The following is an 18,456-nucleotide window of genomic DNA, read 5'->3' as shown; positions in this document are numbered from 1 at the left end:
ATAGTCACCTTTGTTAGGAAGCAAATATGGTTAACTGCCTATACTTATATTTCAATATACTATACTTCTATTTCAATTATGTACTTCCATAATTACTTCTTACTTTAAAATAGCTACAAATTCCACATATGCAAGTCCTTCTGCTACTTCAGCAGTGGCAGATTGGTGAATGCTTCCTCTTCTCTGCTAGTATAAATTCGCAGGCTTTGAAAGCATTATTAGTGAGAATTATCACCTTCCCTAAATTTAGTTCTATTTCAAATTCTCTCAGATAATTGTGTCTACAGTTTAATGATCACTTCCTGCTTTATAATTCTTTTGTATCATTCCCTCTGGCAGGAAAAGTTAAATATATCATGATAGAATTCTTCATGTACATATTCTGTGTATGTGAACTGACAGTCCAAAGGAGTCATACTTTAATAAGTCCTTCATGTTCTTCCAAACTCTTAGTATGAGAATCCAGAGGAAGCAAGAACAGCAAAAAAGCCATGGACAAAGTGTCTTGAAGAACATCAATCACTGAATTTCTCTTCAAAAACAACCCACACTACAATTGCAATTTGCAGCTAACAACTAAGTAGTAGACTTTCCAAAGAATATTAAAGAAAGAATTTTGTCCTGAAAAACTTTGCATCAGTATTTGAAGCTCTCACAAGAATAAAAGGCTTTCTAGAAGTATATCCTGGAAACTATGTCTGTGCCTTAGAAAGGACACAGAATTTGCCTAAAAAAATCCCATGTAATTTGTTGGGAATTCTTTCTAAATAGGCTGTGTGGTTTAACATTCCAACTCACAGCTGGAAGCTCCTATCAATTTACCCTGTTAAACCACTGAATCTTACTATTGATACCTCTCCATGTGGCTTCTGCTTCTCCCTTCATTTTTTCAACATTCACTACAGACAATGTCGAAGGAAGCAAGTCAGCTCTGTGAAGACACCACATGCAGTCTATATAATTGGGCTAGACTAAATGTTTGAGGCTTTAGAAAGAAAAGTGGTTAAACAGCCACTCTTGTTGAGATTAAATCTTGACACAATGGTCTTCATGCAATAATTTTTAATCTCCTCAGAAAGTTAAATTTTATATGGCTCAATTCTCAATTCTATTCAATTCAATTCTGGACCAGACCTAACCCACATTTAAGTCCATGGAAAGTGAAGATTGTGGTCTGCTTCTCTCTGATAAAGCCCTCTGTTCCTTCCCTAACTGCTAAGTGTAAGTTTTAACTGGTGGCAGGTTCTCCTTTGAGTAAGGACTTTACACAGTAGGCAGCCATTCAGTGGATTTGGGGCATGAACAAACCCTTACCTAAGATGGTATCAGAATCCCATTCATAATACTAAATATATCTACAGCATTTTTTTAAGTTTATGATACAATAACATTGCAGAAGTCTAACATTCTAGGATCATAGCTATTCTATTTCAAAGTCTTTTATAAATATCCAGTTAAGATAAACACATGAACAAGCTATAAAACAAAAACATTCATATTAATCTAGAAGTAATCTAGAAACACAAATTATGACCAAAAAGTCTTTTGCAACATGGTCAATATTAATAAAGCACTTTATTTTTAATAAAATGTAGCTTTTTAGACATTTTCAATGAGTACTTGAGATTAGTGTCTGAATCTATACACTACATTTTTAACTAATTTTCACTTTTTGATATACAACAATGTTAAGAACAATGTAAACAATTATGCTCCTCCCAAGTTACTGAGGCCAGATATTCACTACATGGAAAGTTTTCTATGGCCACTCAATGATGTCGATAAAAAATTAAAAATCAAACAAGGATTAGATAAAACTAAAAAATAATTTGAAGCAAAGTAGGAGGAATTTGCTTCACATCTACAGAGCAAAACCAATTTGTTAAAAAAAATATAATCATCATAGTGTTGTAATCTAAAAATGAACTAATACTGAATGCAAGGACACTAGGCAATTGCACACATTGGGAGAAATAGGCATTTGAATCCTATCTTCAATGTAGAGGGTAAACTATTCTAATCCCTTAGAAATATCCCATACTTTGTCTACCTAAAACAGTAAGAAATCCAAATCCTTAACAGTAATAAATATCATCTTTCATAATCACATGACCAAGTATCTGAGAGCAAGAACACCTTAATTAAACAGGTCATGACTCTGAAGTTATGTAGCAATTACACTGAAACTGAAAGATGAACAGGTTAAATGAACACTAGTGATTAACACTGACCAACTTTACACATTTAAAGATAAATGGGAAGTATATGTATACATAGGAAAAAAATTACTCAGATTCCCACTCAATAAAGATACATCTGGATTCTGTCAGTAATAAAACATTGTGTGGATTTCTTTTGTGAAAGCATATTACCCCCCATATCAAACAGAAATCCTGTTAATATGTATTTGGTTTACAAACCTTAGGTATTTTATTTCTTGCAGATCTAAAATGCTAAAAAGGGCTTGTGAACTACATGAAACTAATTCTCAAAAAGCCACAAACAGTAATACATATAAATTGACTGAAATTGAATTAGTTACCTGAAACCCAGGCTTTTCAGCAGATCTTGATGCTGAATGATGGCATCTTTATAATAATTCAAACTAAGGAAGTTTTAATTTTTGAATACCTTGTTTGTAGTTCATAGGTGACATCTTGTTTTAACACAGAATTTTTCACATTTATTTAATTTTTTTCTTGAATGCACGGAAGTTCAACATCTGCTAAAACTGTCTACACAAGTGCACTCACACTAAGCTGAATAACTATCTTGTCTGTGCATACAGTATTTCATATATCAACAGATGCTAGCCATGCAAATTCCATTTTTTCACACAGCAGATCTAAAGAGCAAACAGATATTAACCCAGATGCAAGGCCTTTTTCATTTAATTCCTAACCCTACCACTAATCTGTTCCTTGAAGGCACTAGCTAAATAAAGCTCTAAATAAACAGCTGAGGGGAGGAAAAACACCTTGGGAGGTTTGCTGCTTTACTCTATTACTAGCAATGTCTTCATTATTTATATATATAGGCACTGGTTTCCAGCCACTGAAGCTGAATCTAGATAATTAAACATTTATACCATCCCCTGCTGTGCCATAATGTCTAACTGTGTCCAAAGAGTCCTAGGTGTGCTGTTACACACCTGGGACTGAAACGAGGAATTTGCTGAGCTACCTTTGATAAAGGTCTACACCTGGAACTTAATAGCACATGGTAATGTTTCTGAATATTGCAACAGGTGGCAAATAAAACTTACTGCTCAAGAACTGTTTCATCTTCTGGTTCCAGAATTGCTATTTGTAATTGCTCTTGCTCTATTGATTTGAACAAAAATGAAAATTTATTGATGTGCTATAGTTTTTATTGTTATAGCAATGTTTCCATACATGTTTTAAGACAAGATTATTTTAGGATAGCTTGAAGAATAATTTCAAAGGAAAATTAATCTATTTTGAATAATTTGAAGTTAAAAGATAAAATTCTATTGCCACCAGGATGGGAAAAATAGCTAGCAAAACAAAAACAGGTCACTCCAATTTCACCAGACTCTCTCTAAATCACCCCCAGTGCTTTTCAGAAATTCAGTACACCTAAAACCAAACCAGCTACTTCTAATTTCTGTACTGTAAAATTATACCACCATAGTGTATATGTAAAGGACAAGGTTTATAGGAAGGACTAGCATGTTTTACACATACTACTGAGGGTTAAAAAAAATTATACAAGTTTTTGGGCATTTAAACGCTTGTTCATCTAGTACAGAAGTACAAATATGACTGAAAAAAGAATTTCAGACTCACTCATAGTCTTTTTTTTTTTCTGTATTTGCCTCTGTTCTTAAGCAAGAAACATATCTGAGTGTGTTCTTTAAGCACGGAGCATAGATAATGAAAGAAAAGTCTCCTTACATGGATCTAAAACTCCATGTAACTATTGGATTGACATAGCTAAGACCATTTTAAAGCTACATCATGTGAAGAAGTTGTCTTATTTTTATTCTCCAATTAAATTTCAAGCAGAAGCTGGAAAAGGAAATTGGCAGTTCCTAGGAAGACATTTCCCTTTCCTTGAACCCTGTGGAGGATAAGCCAATGATCTGTGCATGAGAAAATAGGTTAATTGCCATTTCTGCCATTGCAGAAAAGGCAAAAAAGAAAAAAAAAAAAAGAAGAAGAAAATAAAAAGTGAAATCCTCCAACATCTCCAACTCAAAAACTCAAAGAAGATAATATAAAGTTGGACTATGGGCTACAATGTAGTGTAATCTCCCTGTTCTTTGACTGTGATGGCCAGCTGACAGTGTGTTTTGGTATGACAGTAAGGCCCTAAAAGTTAGCAACACATGAGGTCTAATTCAGAGAAAACATTTGTATGCCAATTTAACCATTAGTAGGAGGTATTTACTATGTATTGTCTTCACCAGGATTTCAGGCAAGTTTAAGTCTGCTATTTGCAGATTTAAAAATCTATGTATACTGACTACATTCTATCATGTCACATCATGGTAGTCCTGAAAACACTGAAAATAAAGCTGCATAACATATTTTGAGTAGAGGACATGTCTTGATTGCAGGATAATTTTGACAGGCAAAAGGAGAACCTAGTATTGAAATATGTTTGGCAATCTAAATCAAATTTCAACCAAGAAGTTTGTTCACCTTCTGCTACTGGAGGTGCTTTCTGTTAGTGATCAAGGAAACAAGAGTGCAGTCTGAATGCAGTAAGATAAAGGAGAACAACTAAGACAAATGGATATGTGAGAAACAGGATCAGAGAACAGGCTGGGACAAGTGGCCCAAGTGGATTCAGGAAGATCTAAGTTGCCAACTCTCTGAATGACTTTTAGAGATCCCAATCTGAAAGACAATACGAGCTGAGGAAAACCATTAAGCTTCCCACAGCAAAGAGGTATCTCAGAAAACAATCCTATGTAATAGCTGGTACAGGAGACTTTTGTCAGAGATATTCTAAGTATAGGAAATATTCTACATTTTATAGTGAGTCTCTTTAAAAAAAAATTGATTTTTTCCAAATTTCAATGATCTGGAAATTAACATATTTCTTTGTTAAAAAAGATACACAGACCATACACAGGCCATGAAAATCTTGATGAGACTGAGTCTGTTTCTTCATAAGACAGAAAATCAGCTTGAGCCAAGTGTCAAGAACAGGGGAAGAGTTTTCCCAAGCAGATATTTTCCAGTAGCAAGAAGGCAGAGGTAGGACAAGCAACCTATGGCTTCTGCAAATATTTCTCACATTTTTTCAGTTCCAGATGAGAAAGTTTTCAGGTGCTGTGGAGGTACAGAACTACAACACTGATGGTTTAGAAATAATACGGAGCTTGGTGGGGCCCAAGACCTCTTCAGAATGGCAGAAGTAAAATGAGAAAAACTTTATCTCTTTTTTAACAGTGAAATTTTCACAAAAATTACAGAAAACATTATCATCAACACCTAGGTCTCTCCTGACTGGAATAACAATGTTGATTACTTTTGAACATGGTGAAGTAGAACTGGGGAATAGGAAGTTTTAACTGCAGTAAGATAAAGGGATAAAGAATAATGCCCTATGATAATTGCTTTTTTATCCTTTCTACTGTAATTTTATATGGAACTGTTTTAGGAAAAAAACAGTTTTTAGGACTGGTGGAGGTTTCAGAATAGATTTTAAATACAAGCTATTTGTCTGTGTCTTAAGTATTTCAAAATTAATAACATTAGAAAGGTAGAAGACTTACTTCAAAGAAGGTGCCAAATATTTAATTTCCTTGCACAGAAAATAAAGACAGAACAAAAAGCAAGTTCCCTTGCATTCTTCCTCAGGTTTATCCTGTATGAAATTATAAACAGTTTTGGTGAAGGCTTTGATATGTAGCAGTTTAAAACAAATTCTCTAAAAACAAGTTCCTGAATCCACTGGAAAAGAGGAATGAACCAAAAACGTATCAGAAGCTCTGAGGGCCATGCCACTACTCATTTCATGTCAGTACAAAACTTCTCACTTGAAAATAAACACTGAAAAATATGAATCAATGAATCTAAACCTCAAATGTCCATAACAAAACACTCCACTGGAATTTTATCAGCTTTAAAAAGCCAGACAATAACCAGCAAGGGGAAGGAACCCCATTTTCTCCTGTCAGCTCTTTCCAAAAATGTATTAGGTTGCTTACTTATTTGTTGTCTCCAAAGTATCAGTGGTTACTTTAAAGTCATGGTCTCCAATGAAAGGTAAAAAGTCTATAATTTTATTTAAATTCATTGTAAAATACAGTAAAAATTTAGAAATTCTACTACTTTTGCATTTCCTACTATTTAAAATAAAGATATATTTTTGCCCAAACTGTATTGCACTTCCTAGTTCCTCATCAGTTTAATCACACTTTCCGTGATTTTCAGTGATATAGTCACAAAATTTCAGTATTCCAGCTAACAGTGTTGCTCATTTTGATAAAGTTATTTGCTTAGGAGTATAATTGTCAAAATATAAGTAAAAGGGAGATGATCCTGTGTACTTTTTTTTTTAATTCAACTTCATTTTTAACAGTCTTAATTTACTCTAGGTTCTCAAAGAAATCTCTACATCATAGTCACATTTTGACTGAAAATTAGTGACAGAAATGCAGGAAATCTTTTAAAAGGTACCTTTGTTTCTTAAAGAAAAACCATCCAAAATTTGGAAAAAATCACACTATTTTTCAATTTTAAAACATCAACTGTTTCCTTCTCAGACATGATCTCTTTTAATCTTAAATTATTCCTTTCTGGCACACTGGGGTCTCAATTTTGTAAAAGTACTTCTTTATACACCTGACTAAGGAAGGACTGAGACATTAATGAGTCACTCCCATGTTCTGTGTGGGAAGAGGCACAGTGAGTTGCAAACGCTGAAGTGCTATTTAATATCGTAGAACCAAAGAATGGTTTGGGATGGAATGAACCTTTAAAGCTCATCTAGTCCAACCTCCCTGTCATGGGCAGGAACAGCTTCAACTTGATCGGGTTGCTCAGAGCACCACTCCACCTCTCTTGCCAACCTGTTCCAGCATTTTACCCCCCACACTCTAAAAACCTTCTCTCATGTCTAAGTAAACCAACCCTCCTTCAATTGAAAACCATATTCCCCTCTTCCTATTGCAGCAGGTCCTGCTAAAACTGTGTGTCCTCATCTTCCTTTGTAGGACCCCTTTAGGTGCTGGAAGGCTGCTATAAGGTCTTCCCAGAGTCTTCTCTTGGGATTGCTCAGCCTGGAGAATTGTCTCAGCCTTTAATCATAGGAGAGGTGCTCTGATTCCTCTGAGCATCTTGGTGGCCTCCTCTGGACTCACTCCAAGGTCCATGTCCTTCCTCTGCTGAGGACCCCAGAGCTGGATGCAGCGCTCCAGGTAGGGTCTCGCAAGTGGAATAGAAGGACATGTAGTACAAGTTCCCTTCTGTGCATGTTTAATGGTACAACACAAAAACACAGCCAGGATCCATGTCTAACTCCATAACCCACCACCATTAATAGCATCAGGAAACTGCTCTGGTTGTCCCAATTATTCAACTCCATGAGCAGTCTCAGCTTTCCTGGCAATCTTAATCAAAAGATGCAACAAGACTTCTAAAGGGGACACACTAAAATATATTTCTAACTCTTCACAGACCTGATGCTTTGAATACATCTCATTTTCCAAAGTTATTTTTTAAATTAGGTCAACAAACCATCAGCAGTCACAAAGTATTTATAGCTTTATCTAGGAGCATTTTCCATTGAACTTGCCATTCTATGGTTACAAAATACAGAATAGGCCTTCTAAGATCTGGAATTCAGATCTTCTACACTAACATTGGAAAATGAAGGATAAAAAATAATATTAAGGCTTCACTGGGTGTGTTCATCTACTGGTAAATGCTGTAGCATACTAAAAATTACTGTTTATATTGAAGGTACCTATTTTGATACATTATACTGCATTCAATACACCAGAGCTTTTAACCTTACAGTTAGAACTAAAATATAAAGGGAAATACCACTGCTGTTCTTTCTTTACAATGTTTATAGTTGAGAAAAAGTTGACTTAATATAAGCATTGTTTTTTCTGCCTGCTAAAACATCTATTTAAAAATCAGCAGAAACAGACGTTACATAAAGCAACTTAAGCCACTGTCTTTTTTCATGGAAAAACCACACTAGCTGATTAGCTAAAGAAATTCCTGTCCCTTTCCTCCTTAACATATGTACATGGTAAAGCCAGATAATAATATAAACTTCACATGTTTTTTTAATTTTATTTTCCAGGTGAATTTAGTATTTGACATGGCTCCAGCATGGATGATATCACAGGCATCAGTTGTTGGACTGACTGTGGGAATAAGCGCTGTTAGCATGCATCAGTTACTTGCAAGGTTATACAGAAAGGGTACATTCTTCAAGGAGAAAATTATTCCTTTTCTTCATCTGCTTTTTCTATTTGACAGCTACCTCTGTATTCCACAAATTGCTGTTACTTCACGGCTTTTGAACTTTCACAGCCTTTTAACTGTGAGAAACGCTGACGAAAAAGGCCAAAAGAAAGCTGGGTACCCTCCAACAGACTGGGCCACCAGGAGATGGCCCACCTCAAATGTCACTTGCCTGCTACTAAAGATATGTCCTCGATGGCATCAACAGCACACGGCTCACAACTTCTGTGTGAAGCAAAGTATTTCTGAATCATATGTGCAAGTCAAATGTTAGCCTTGACATTTTTATCAGGAAGAAAAAATTACATTTTACTATACAAAAAAACCATTCTCTGTATATTAACTAAAAGTACACTAACTTTAAAGAATTTCTTTACTCCATCTCAATCAGGAACTTATTTTTCAAGCATTACAGAGGAAATTGCTCTTGTAATTTAAGTTCTTTAGAATACAGCAGAGAGTGTGATGGACAGATTTACACCAGCTCATGTAGTTTTTTCAATTCTCTTATTTAGAAACCATTACACTAATTTGGTGAAAATATTGAAACCTACCCAAGCTCATTCCCAAATTCAGATTTATACTACCATTTTAAACCTGGCTAAACTAAAAGATTAAGGTAAAATATTTTTTCTATGTGTATTATTATCAAGACAAACAGAACTTCAATGACATGCATAATGTTTAACATTATTTCAACATTATGCTGAATACAATATGTGCACTATATTTTAGGAAAGCCTACAAACCAGTTTGGAAAATAATTTATATTAGTGGATAACTCTACGACATTGCTGGCATATTCCTAAACATTTAGGATAAATATGTTTTCTTAATATTTACTGGTATCTAACTGTACTGTCATTGACAATTAGAACTGAACTACTATGCCCAAAAAATTACAACCTAAAATGTGGAGAGCATTCACATCAGTGATACAGAGTGTGAAAATCATTATGATCACTTTATGCCACTTCTACAAGAACACAAATGAATTTTATCAAAGAAACACCTGTGACACAAATGACATCTCACTATTTTAAGCTGTGCACATATATTGCAAAAGCAAAGGAAAGGCAGGGACATGCTCACAAAAGCTGCAAACAGAGAGGAATATCATGCATACTGTTCACAACAACTCACAGGTTATTAGTAAGCCATTTGAAAAACAATTAAGCCTTTTATGCCAAGCGTTGCTTTCATTTTAATGACAGTAATTCCCCTTGCCTTCAGTGGGAATTACACCTGTGTAAATGAGAGCAAATGTAGGGCAGGAAATAATTCGACCATAAAAGAAAAGAACTTTAAACAGAAAAAAGGCTCTAACCACTTTGTCCTCCTGGAGTTCATATCCACGAAAGCAAGGAAGAAAGGACAAGGGGAAAAGAAACACAAATAAGGAAAGAGTCACATCCATTTTAAAAGTAAGTACTAGAAATTTTTAGTAAGATAAACAAATAAATATCAAAATAAATAACATATATATTTCTTATTTTCCCTCGTGGTAAAGGAGATATAGTGAAAATAAGTAATTTTAATAATTTTCATGATCTTTTCATGAGTGAAATTGAGACTATCTTATAATAAAAAATTGTATTAAAAATGCTCAAAGGATGTAAGTTTCATGAAAATAATTTGCGAGTCATTCCTGAATTATCTTCACAAAAGAATGGGTCATCTCGTCAAAAGGATGCAGCATTTAGCTCATACCTTGGACCCCAACACTGCAAATGATTAGCATTCATCAATCCCTTGCACTTGCAAAGAGTTCAGTGAAATTAAGAATGTTTGTTTACTACAGACAACTAGAGGGTATTCAAATGGCAAAACTGCATGTTAGTCACTCAAGAGATCTGTAAAATCCTGGAGTTATAAAGCACATGGAGACAGAGTTTGTCACAAGTGTTTACTGCATGTCATGCCAGCTCTATAACACATATAATTTCCTTTTCATACCCATCAATATTGTATACAAATATTCCTATTGGCTATTTTCCTTGAAGAAATTGTCTTCTTAGCTATCTAAATTGTAAATGGAACAATACTTTAGAAAAATGTTTTTAAATATTTTTAATCAAAAATATTCCCTCTTTTACTGAATAAAGAATGGCAATTTTTATCTGGTATTTTAATTTCACATGCCAATACAGAGACTAAATCTAGGCACTTGGTTAAGCATCGACTGTGCTGGGAATACAACTGCTTACCAAAAAAGGGTAACAATTAATTTGTTGTTCCAATATCTATATGAAATGTAACTTTATAACATGTAACTCTTAGAGAAGGCTTAAGTTCCCTCCAATCCTAAAGTTACAAACAAACAGGAGAGAATACAACAGAGGCCAAACAAGACAGTCAGGCAATAAAACACAAAATATACAAGGAAAAACTGAGGGAGATAGGCTTGTTTAGCCTAAAGAAGGCTGGGATAGGGAAGGACGTGGGAAGACAGGAACTACTTGCATCCCTCAACTACTTGAAGTTTAGCTATAGGAAACACAAAGACAGAATTTTCTTGAAGATGCACAGGAAATAAACAAAATATGACAATTAAGGTATTGTATTGCATGTAAGAAAGAAAGAAAATCACAAGAGTTGTTAATCACTGAAAGAGGTTGTCTAGTGGGGTTTGGGATTCACTCTCTTAGGAGGCTTTTACAATTCAGTTGAACAAGGTCCTAAAACCCTCAACTGACTTTGAAGATAATCCTGCATGGAGCAGGAGATTGGTCCAGAAAAACCTCCACGGGTCCCATTTGACCCAATTTATTCTATGATCCTATGTTCAGTGGCAAAAGATTAAAGCATTTTAAAGATGCTATGGGTTTTAGTGGTATTCTCAGTTATACAAATAGTAAATAGCATAGGAAGCTATCTAAATCACAGGACATCCATGCACTATCACTCTGTGGGCAGAGACATTTTTCTGCTCAGTACCAGGTGGTCTCATATTTTCCTAGCAAGCTTTCCTGTCCCACTGCAGTAAGAAAGAAAGTAGTGTTCAGAGACATTTTGTATGGAAACATCTACAGCCTTGATTTCTCATCCTCACTTCTGAAGAAATACACTCTACTATCCAAGACAATTATAATCCATATGTATAATTCAAAATACTGTCATTCACACTTTGATCCTAACAGTAACCAAGACTTAATTCACACGATCAACCTATGTTGAATAATGTCCAGGATAAAGAATCTCTTTTCAGAAACAAGCTACAAAATATAAAGATATGTGAAGAAGTTCAATACATGCCACCATACTTTACCAAACATCTATGACTTCCTCCAGCCTCTCAGCTTCCTACACACACACTGTCAAACATTCTTGAGTTCATAGCAATACACTGCAAGCAATTACATGATTGAAAATCTGAAAGACAGCCTAGTCAGTCATTTCAATAGCAAAGACATTAGAGAAATCATTCAATTCGGTTTTCAAAGAACAGGGGTATTTGTCCTGTTCCACATGAAAATGCAGGTATATTTTAACAGTGGTTTTAAGGAAAAAGGCCTTATCTCCATGAGTATTCAGACACACAGAAATGTTAGCAAAATAAGTGGAATTCCATGCTATACTCAAATAAAAAAAAATGAACAGCCTAGAATGAGTCAGTATTTACCCCTTATACTTTTTTTAAAAGATCTATTACAAGGTCAGTCTGGCATCTGACTGCATGAGCCAAAGCTGCTCTTCAAGACTGTATGTTTCTCATTTTAATTGCCTAAAATTGTAAGTCTGGGTAAAACTGTATGTTCTTCACTGTATCAGGATCATAACAACCTCTAAGGTTTACGAAAGCTTTACAGTCAAGAGTTCAAACATGTACCCTCTGTTGAAATTTAGACCATCATTTGCTGTTTATTGAGATCAAAAGAGCTATCAAATGTAAATAGTTTCAAATAAATAAAATTAATAACAGAAATAGTTTGTGCAGTTGTCATTTGAAGGACTGATAATATCCACATAGCTTGCATTAAAATCACAGGGGGTTTTAACAATCAAGAGAATCCGAAGAATCTGAACAGAAATGCAGATTCTGAATATTAGTTCTCCTAGGTATTAGTTTGCAAGTAAAGTAGTTTGCAAATAAAGTTTACAGGCTGGAAAGGAGCAATATCTCTTGATTCAAAATGGTAGTTTACTAACTGTTTGGAGGAATCCTTTCCTCATGCTTGCAGTGTTATGCACTTTTTTGTAGAGAAATGCAAAGTCAAACCATATCTCCTAAAGACCAACTTACTTGTATGTAATAACAAATCATTGAGTTTATTTCCAATCCCAGTGACTTAGAAAACCTGACTGTGACAGACTAATTCTTTGGTGCTTGCTAATTCTCAACAGAATGAAAAGGATTATGCATTACAACAAGTATGCTACAGTTTCATGTCGCAACTCCGTACAGATCACATTGTAAGTCCAGCAGTTAGAATCATTCAGTAAAAGGAACTTTGTGTTTTTTCAAAATCAAACAACCCCAGGGAAATAATCAGAATGCAAAGTTTGCACTGAACCAGGGGAACTGAGAGAAGTTCCCTACTTACACCTTGCATGTTTCCCATGTTGGTTTTGGATGTTATAAAACAACTGAAAGTCTCTTACTATTGTTCTTCAAAGACAAAGAAAGAAGGATATTTCAGTGGATCCAAGTGCTAGTAAGTTGCCAAATACCCTGAAAGAAGGTATTCAGCATTCATTAAGTTAACTTTCCAAGCAAGCATTTCTTTCTTTCTGCCATTCTGAGGTGCTAAAATTGAGATCCACTGCACAAAATGTTGTATCAAATCTGGAGGCTGTATTTTTCCAACATTTTAGCATTTAGATTTCTCACCTGCATAAACATCATTCTGCTGTCTACTGACTCATTCAATGTATATTTCCCTATATAAATTAGCATATAATTTGAAAAAAGAACAGGAGTATATTTTATATATCAGTGGTACTCTTATTACTAAGAACTATTACTGCTTGCTCTCACAATATTTTTTATTTAAAATTTAATCAATCTGAAACTGTTCATAAACATAAAAGATGACTGTTCAAGGTTTTTTTACTCCCTTGAAATTTAATCCCCATTTAGCTAAATACACCATTCACCAAGATAATAAATTGTACAGAAGAAGTGTTACCATTATCATTTTTATTTGTTTGAGCTAGAAGGAACTCCCACATAATGATAATTTTGTACAGCTTGAACTGAATGCTAATGCCTATATATTTAAGGCACTTTAATGAAACTGAAAAAGGAATAAATCATCCAAACATTTTGAGAATCCTAATCTAATGCTCTGACAACTGTCAAAACATTTCCACTCCCTACTCCTACTCGCGGCCATGAACCTTGTAAGCAGTAGTCAGCCTTGAGACCTTTGAAAGAGGAGGATTCTTTGCAATTCTCCATCAGCTGAGGTGCATGCTGCTAATACTGGTCTGTAGTAAACAATTTAGGAGGAGAATCTGGAGTAAAACGCAGGAGTTATGCTTGAAATTTGATATTATGAAGATCTCAGATCCACCAAAGAACATTTCAGACAGCATAAGTATCACCTTATATGAGGTCCAAAGCAGACATTTTATATATATATATATATATGCATATAAAGTCTACAGAGACCAAAAAAAGCAAATTTAAAATAGGAAGTTAATAGAAGTTATCTTTCAAGAAACTGAAGTTGTATTCAGAAAAGAAGAGAGATAAGAATGAATTCTGGTAGACCAAAATAGTTTTAATAGAATAATCAGTGTAGGCACAAAGCAAGGAGACTGCCACAGTCTTTCTGAATTACACCTTTTTTGTTCATATTTGCAGTGATTAGGAAGGTATTTACTCTAGAATATTATTTTATGCAGAATAAACTCGAGGACATACTTTGAACTAATATATCAGAAAGAGAAGCTATAAAGTGAGTCAACAAAAAATATTTTTTTAATTAAATTATAGTTAGCATAAAGAATCTCAAGTCTAAAATAATTAGTAACTGTAATACAGTCTTTCACTGATAAGAAGTATAAAAGTTGGCAAAAATACCAAAATGTTTTTAAGGAATTTCAACATTATATCAATTGAAGAATAGACAATTGAGTCTGACATCCGCATTGGACAGATTTTTAGAAACTCAAATACACAATAAAATTAGCAAGTATATGAGTAAATTATGATGAAATGTGGAGAAGTCAGAATGGATTTAGTAGAGGGAATTCACATCTGTTACATGTAATAGAATTCTTTCAAGCAGTCACAGCAAAAGTGAGAAAATGGGATTTAGTCCTACTGCTCAGTTGGGATTACATGCTTTTAAAGAATCTCAGCTGCCATGGAATAGGAATAAATTCATCCATGAGAAAACTTAATTAATGAAAGGACAAGAAAAAAAAACAGCAATAAATTATCAAGGTTTTTTTAAGCAAAAGTTTTTACCAGCAAAGCCTCATAGGAGATCAGTCCAGAAATACTCTGTTCACCTTATTCATAAATTATCTAGAACAAAAATGAATGAGGTGCAGAAAAGCCTCACACTAAATTAGCAAAAATAATAGAAAAAATGCCAGCTGAGAAGTGTTGCAGAACAGTCTCAGACTAAATTGAGAAGTTGATTTACTGAAAGACAGATTTGGGTTAGACAGTAAGAAAAGCAATCTGTGGTGAGCATGGTGAGTAGGAATTACCTAAGACTCTGGAAGAATCTCATTGGAAATCTGTCAAGAGAAGTCAGACATATATCTATCTGTCAAGTTCAAATGATCCATCTCAAGGAGAATCTAAATGGTGTATCAGAATATGTCATTAGGAAATGAAGCATTCTTCCTAATGCTATGTTTCTAAGGATGTAGGCATAATGACTCAAATATCTGTCCTAATTGGCTTTTATAATCAGTTGAAATGAATACAGAAATTATCTCTCTTATTACTAGCAACATGACTTAGTCAGTTATAAAAAAAAACAAAATATGTAAATCTACTGAAGGCAGCACTTTTAAGATACCTTAATGAAAACCAAGGCGATTTGACACATTTACATATAATATCAGTTACTTTAATTATCAGGAACTATTATTAAATTTTTATAATTTTTTATTATTTTATACTTTGTTAATCAAAAACTTCAGTCTGTTATTTAAACCTACTTTTCAATCTTAGGCCAAGAAATACATAACATGCATACTATTGTCTCCTACCTTACGAAAGATAATATTTACCAATCGCATGGTATTTGTAATGAGCATATTACTGAAAAAAATGACTTATGTAACTAAATTATATAAAAATATTACATTAATAAACATTAAAATAATAAATTGTATTGTTTACAAAATACATATTTTCAAAAAAGACTAGCATAATACTTCTTGAATATTGCCATAAGTCTTCTACAACTATCTGTCAGAATCTGAGAAAGATTCTGTGTATCAGATATGAACATTTTATCTAAAACGTTGAGCAAATTGATCTCAGAAGTTTTCTGTGATTACATCAGTTGTGCTGAATTTCTTACTCTATCCTTCAGCTTTTTTAAGAATTCAGATGGCTGTTTACTTGTTATACTATAAACTCCAGTATATACAGAACAATATATCTTAGTGCATTTAATTATTTCCCAGAAATAGGTTAACATTTGCATATGTATGCACATATAAATATGCATAATATGTGTGGATATGTACAATAGCTAATAAATATTTTAAAGCACAATATTGTATTATATAAAATGTTCTAACACTAATTTTACAATAATCTTGTACAGAAGAGCCTAGGCAAGCAGGAAAGAAACAAATCCTTGCTCTACTTGTAATAATCAATATCTCAATATTAGCATCACTAGATCACTAGATATACTTCTGTTTCTCAAATAGAGACTCATTCTCCAATCAAAGAAATGTACTTGCTTGTTAGTCAAAAAAGGATATGTATTAACTTAAGAGCCATAATCACAAATTCATATGCAATTGGAAATTACATGAAATGAGGCCAGATATCTTAAAAGGCCCTGGAGTAGATTTCTCCTTAGAGGAAATCCATTTCAGTAGTTATGTGATTTGGATTCATAAGCAATGAGTAAGAGACCCTGAGTTTAGGAGGAGCCTGCTGCTCAGCTCTCACAGCTCCATACCTTGTTGGACCGCAGAGACACTCTTCCTCCGCAGCGCGCGCAGAATTTCGTTTGGCAATAGGAACAGTTATGGCCACAGCCATCAGCAAATTTGGTTTTGTGGCAGATGCCACAGGTTGGGGCATCACCCTTCTGCTCCTGGTGCTGCTGTGATTCTTCACCCATCTTCTTCACTTGCTCCTTATACATCTCAAACTGCTGATGTAATTTTCTGCAGAAGAGAAGAGATCATTAGTTGTTGTTTACTTTTACCCACAAATACTTCAAAGTCACTAAATCATAATAATTTTTACAAATCAGAGATAAATACTGTAGTAAATATATTTAATTTATGATGCTCAAGAAATATTACATTCAAGAATTATTTCTTTTTCATTATAACTAAACTCTACGAGGAAGCTCAACATTGATAACATTGAGCTCACAGTCCAGATGTTATAAAGATATATAACTTTGCTTTAGGATGGGTCCAGATGTTTGCTATAAATACAACAGCTGGAAACACAGGATAAGTGATCTAAGAGCCCATGGTGCTAAACAATAAACCGGCAAAGTTTATTAAAGTTTATTGCAGTATGACCACCAGTCATATGCAAATATCTTTTCTTGATCTAGCTTATCTTCATTTATCTAACAATACTGCATAGAAAAATGCTTTTTCAATAACTTTTTAATCACTGGGTTTAAGCCCATAATAAGTTACCTCACCTTAACAAGTTATTATAAATCATTTAAGCCATTCATATCATTGGATAAGAACTGGTATCTCATGTAAAATGTAAAGTAAAAGACAGCCTTGGATGTAAAATCCAGAAAAAATTGCTTAGGATACACACATACATTTACCATCTATTTCCAGAACTAGAAAAGAATGCAGTCAGTGGCCATGAGTGTCCAGAATTGCAATGTTAATTTGTCATGTTAATCCATCCATATTTCTGAGTCCAGAATCATCAAATCTCAATACCTGATAATGGGAAGTGTCTCATGCTGACTAAACCTACAGACACATCTTATGCTCTGTAATGGTAGTTTTCCTCAAAAGCTCTATTTCTAAAGGTAAATTATGTCATAGGAAATTTAATTTTCATTATAAATAGCCATAATATTTTAGCTTTTGCAGATTCTGAAAAAGATGGGAAGGGTGACATTGCGTATCACGAGAGTTTCAAACCCATTGAGAAAAAAAAGGAACTTTGACTTCTCTCTTTTTTTATCATTGTGATTTAAAGGGGTCTGAAGAGTGATGTTTAAATTCTTAGCATGGAATTCAACTTGCCTAATTTTGCAATCAAGACTTTAAAGTTTAGTAAATTAGAAGTTACTAATCTAATTTAGGCAGATTTTTTAGTTCCTTGAATAAGTTCAGGCAAAACCCAAAAAAGTAAACACTTTTTATGAAACATAAAAAATATAAAATAAGACCAAAAAAAATTGCAAAAGGCATTTTTCCTTAGAATTATTCTTCTTGAAAATCTTGAGATTAAGTTAATAAAAGAGCACACATGAATCATAAGATAGAACAAAAAATAACCTCCTAGAACACAACTAAATCCAGGAGACCAACTTCCTTAAGCATAAATGACATTTATATAGATCACATATAAATTATTGATGCAAAACTATTTCATCAGAATTTTCAGAGGTACCTACCAAAACAAATATTACACAAGTCAGTTAAAAACTTAACTTAAGCAGTTATTTACCATGGATATTCACACATATGGCAAGAATTGCTGGGATTCACTTTGTTTTTCAGGCAAACTCCCCCAAGAATGTACTTTACATTAGACCACAGAGGGATTGTAGGAACAGGCAGGCAGCTCCCTCTCTCCAGCAGGAAGGACAGGAGGCTGGAGTCATGCCTCTCCTCTGTACTAACCTGCTGCCTG

At 34.0% G+C, this 18,456-nt stretch overlaps 1 protein-coding gene across 7 annotated transcripts in view; it reads right to left on the bottom strand.

The window, feature by feature from the left end:
- Positions 1 to 16,689, bottom strand: part of RIMS2 (regulating synaptic membrane exocytosis 2) — a 357,283-nt gene extending 340,594 nt beyond the window's left edge. For all 7 annotated transcript variants that reach the window (XM_031058961.1, XM_031058971.1, XM_031058957.1 and 4 more), the window contains exon 1: positions 16,565 to 16,689. The gene's annotated coding sequence lies outside the window, so the exon portion shown is untranslated. The remainder of the gene's footprint in view (positions 1 to 16,564) is intronic.
- Positions 16,690 to 18,456: the final 1,767 nt, after the last annotated feature.

This window comes from Geospiza fortis, unplaced genomic scaffold (genome assembly GCF_000277835.1).
Source record: "Geospiza fortis unplaced genomic scaffold, GeoFor_1.0 scaffold200, whole genome shotgun sequence".
Classification (NCBI taxonomy): Eukaryota; Metazoa; Chordata; class Aves; order Passeriformes; family Thraupidae; genus Geospiza; species Geospiza fortis.
This window is presented reverse-complemented; position numbering and strand designations above follow the sequence as displayed.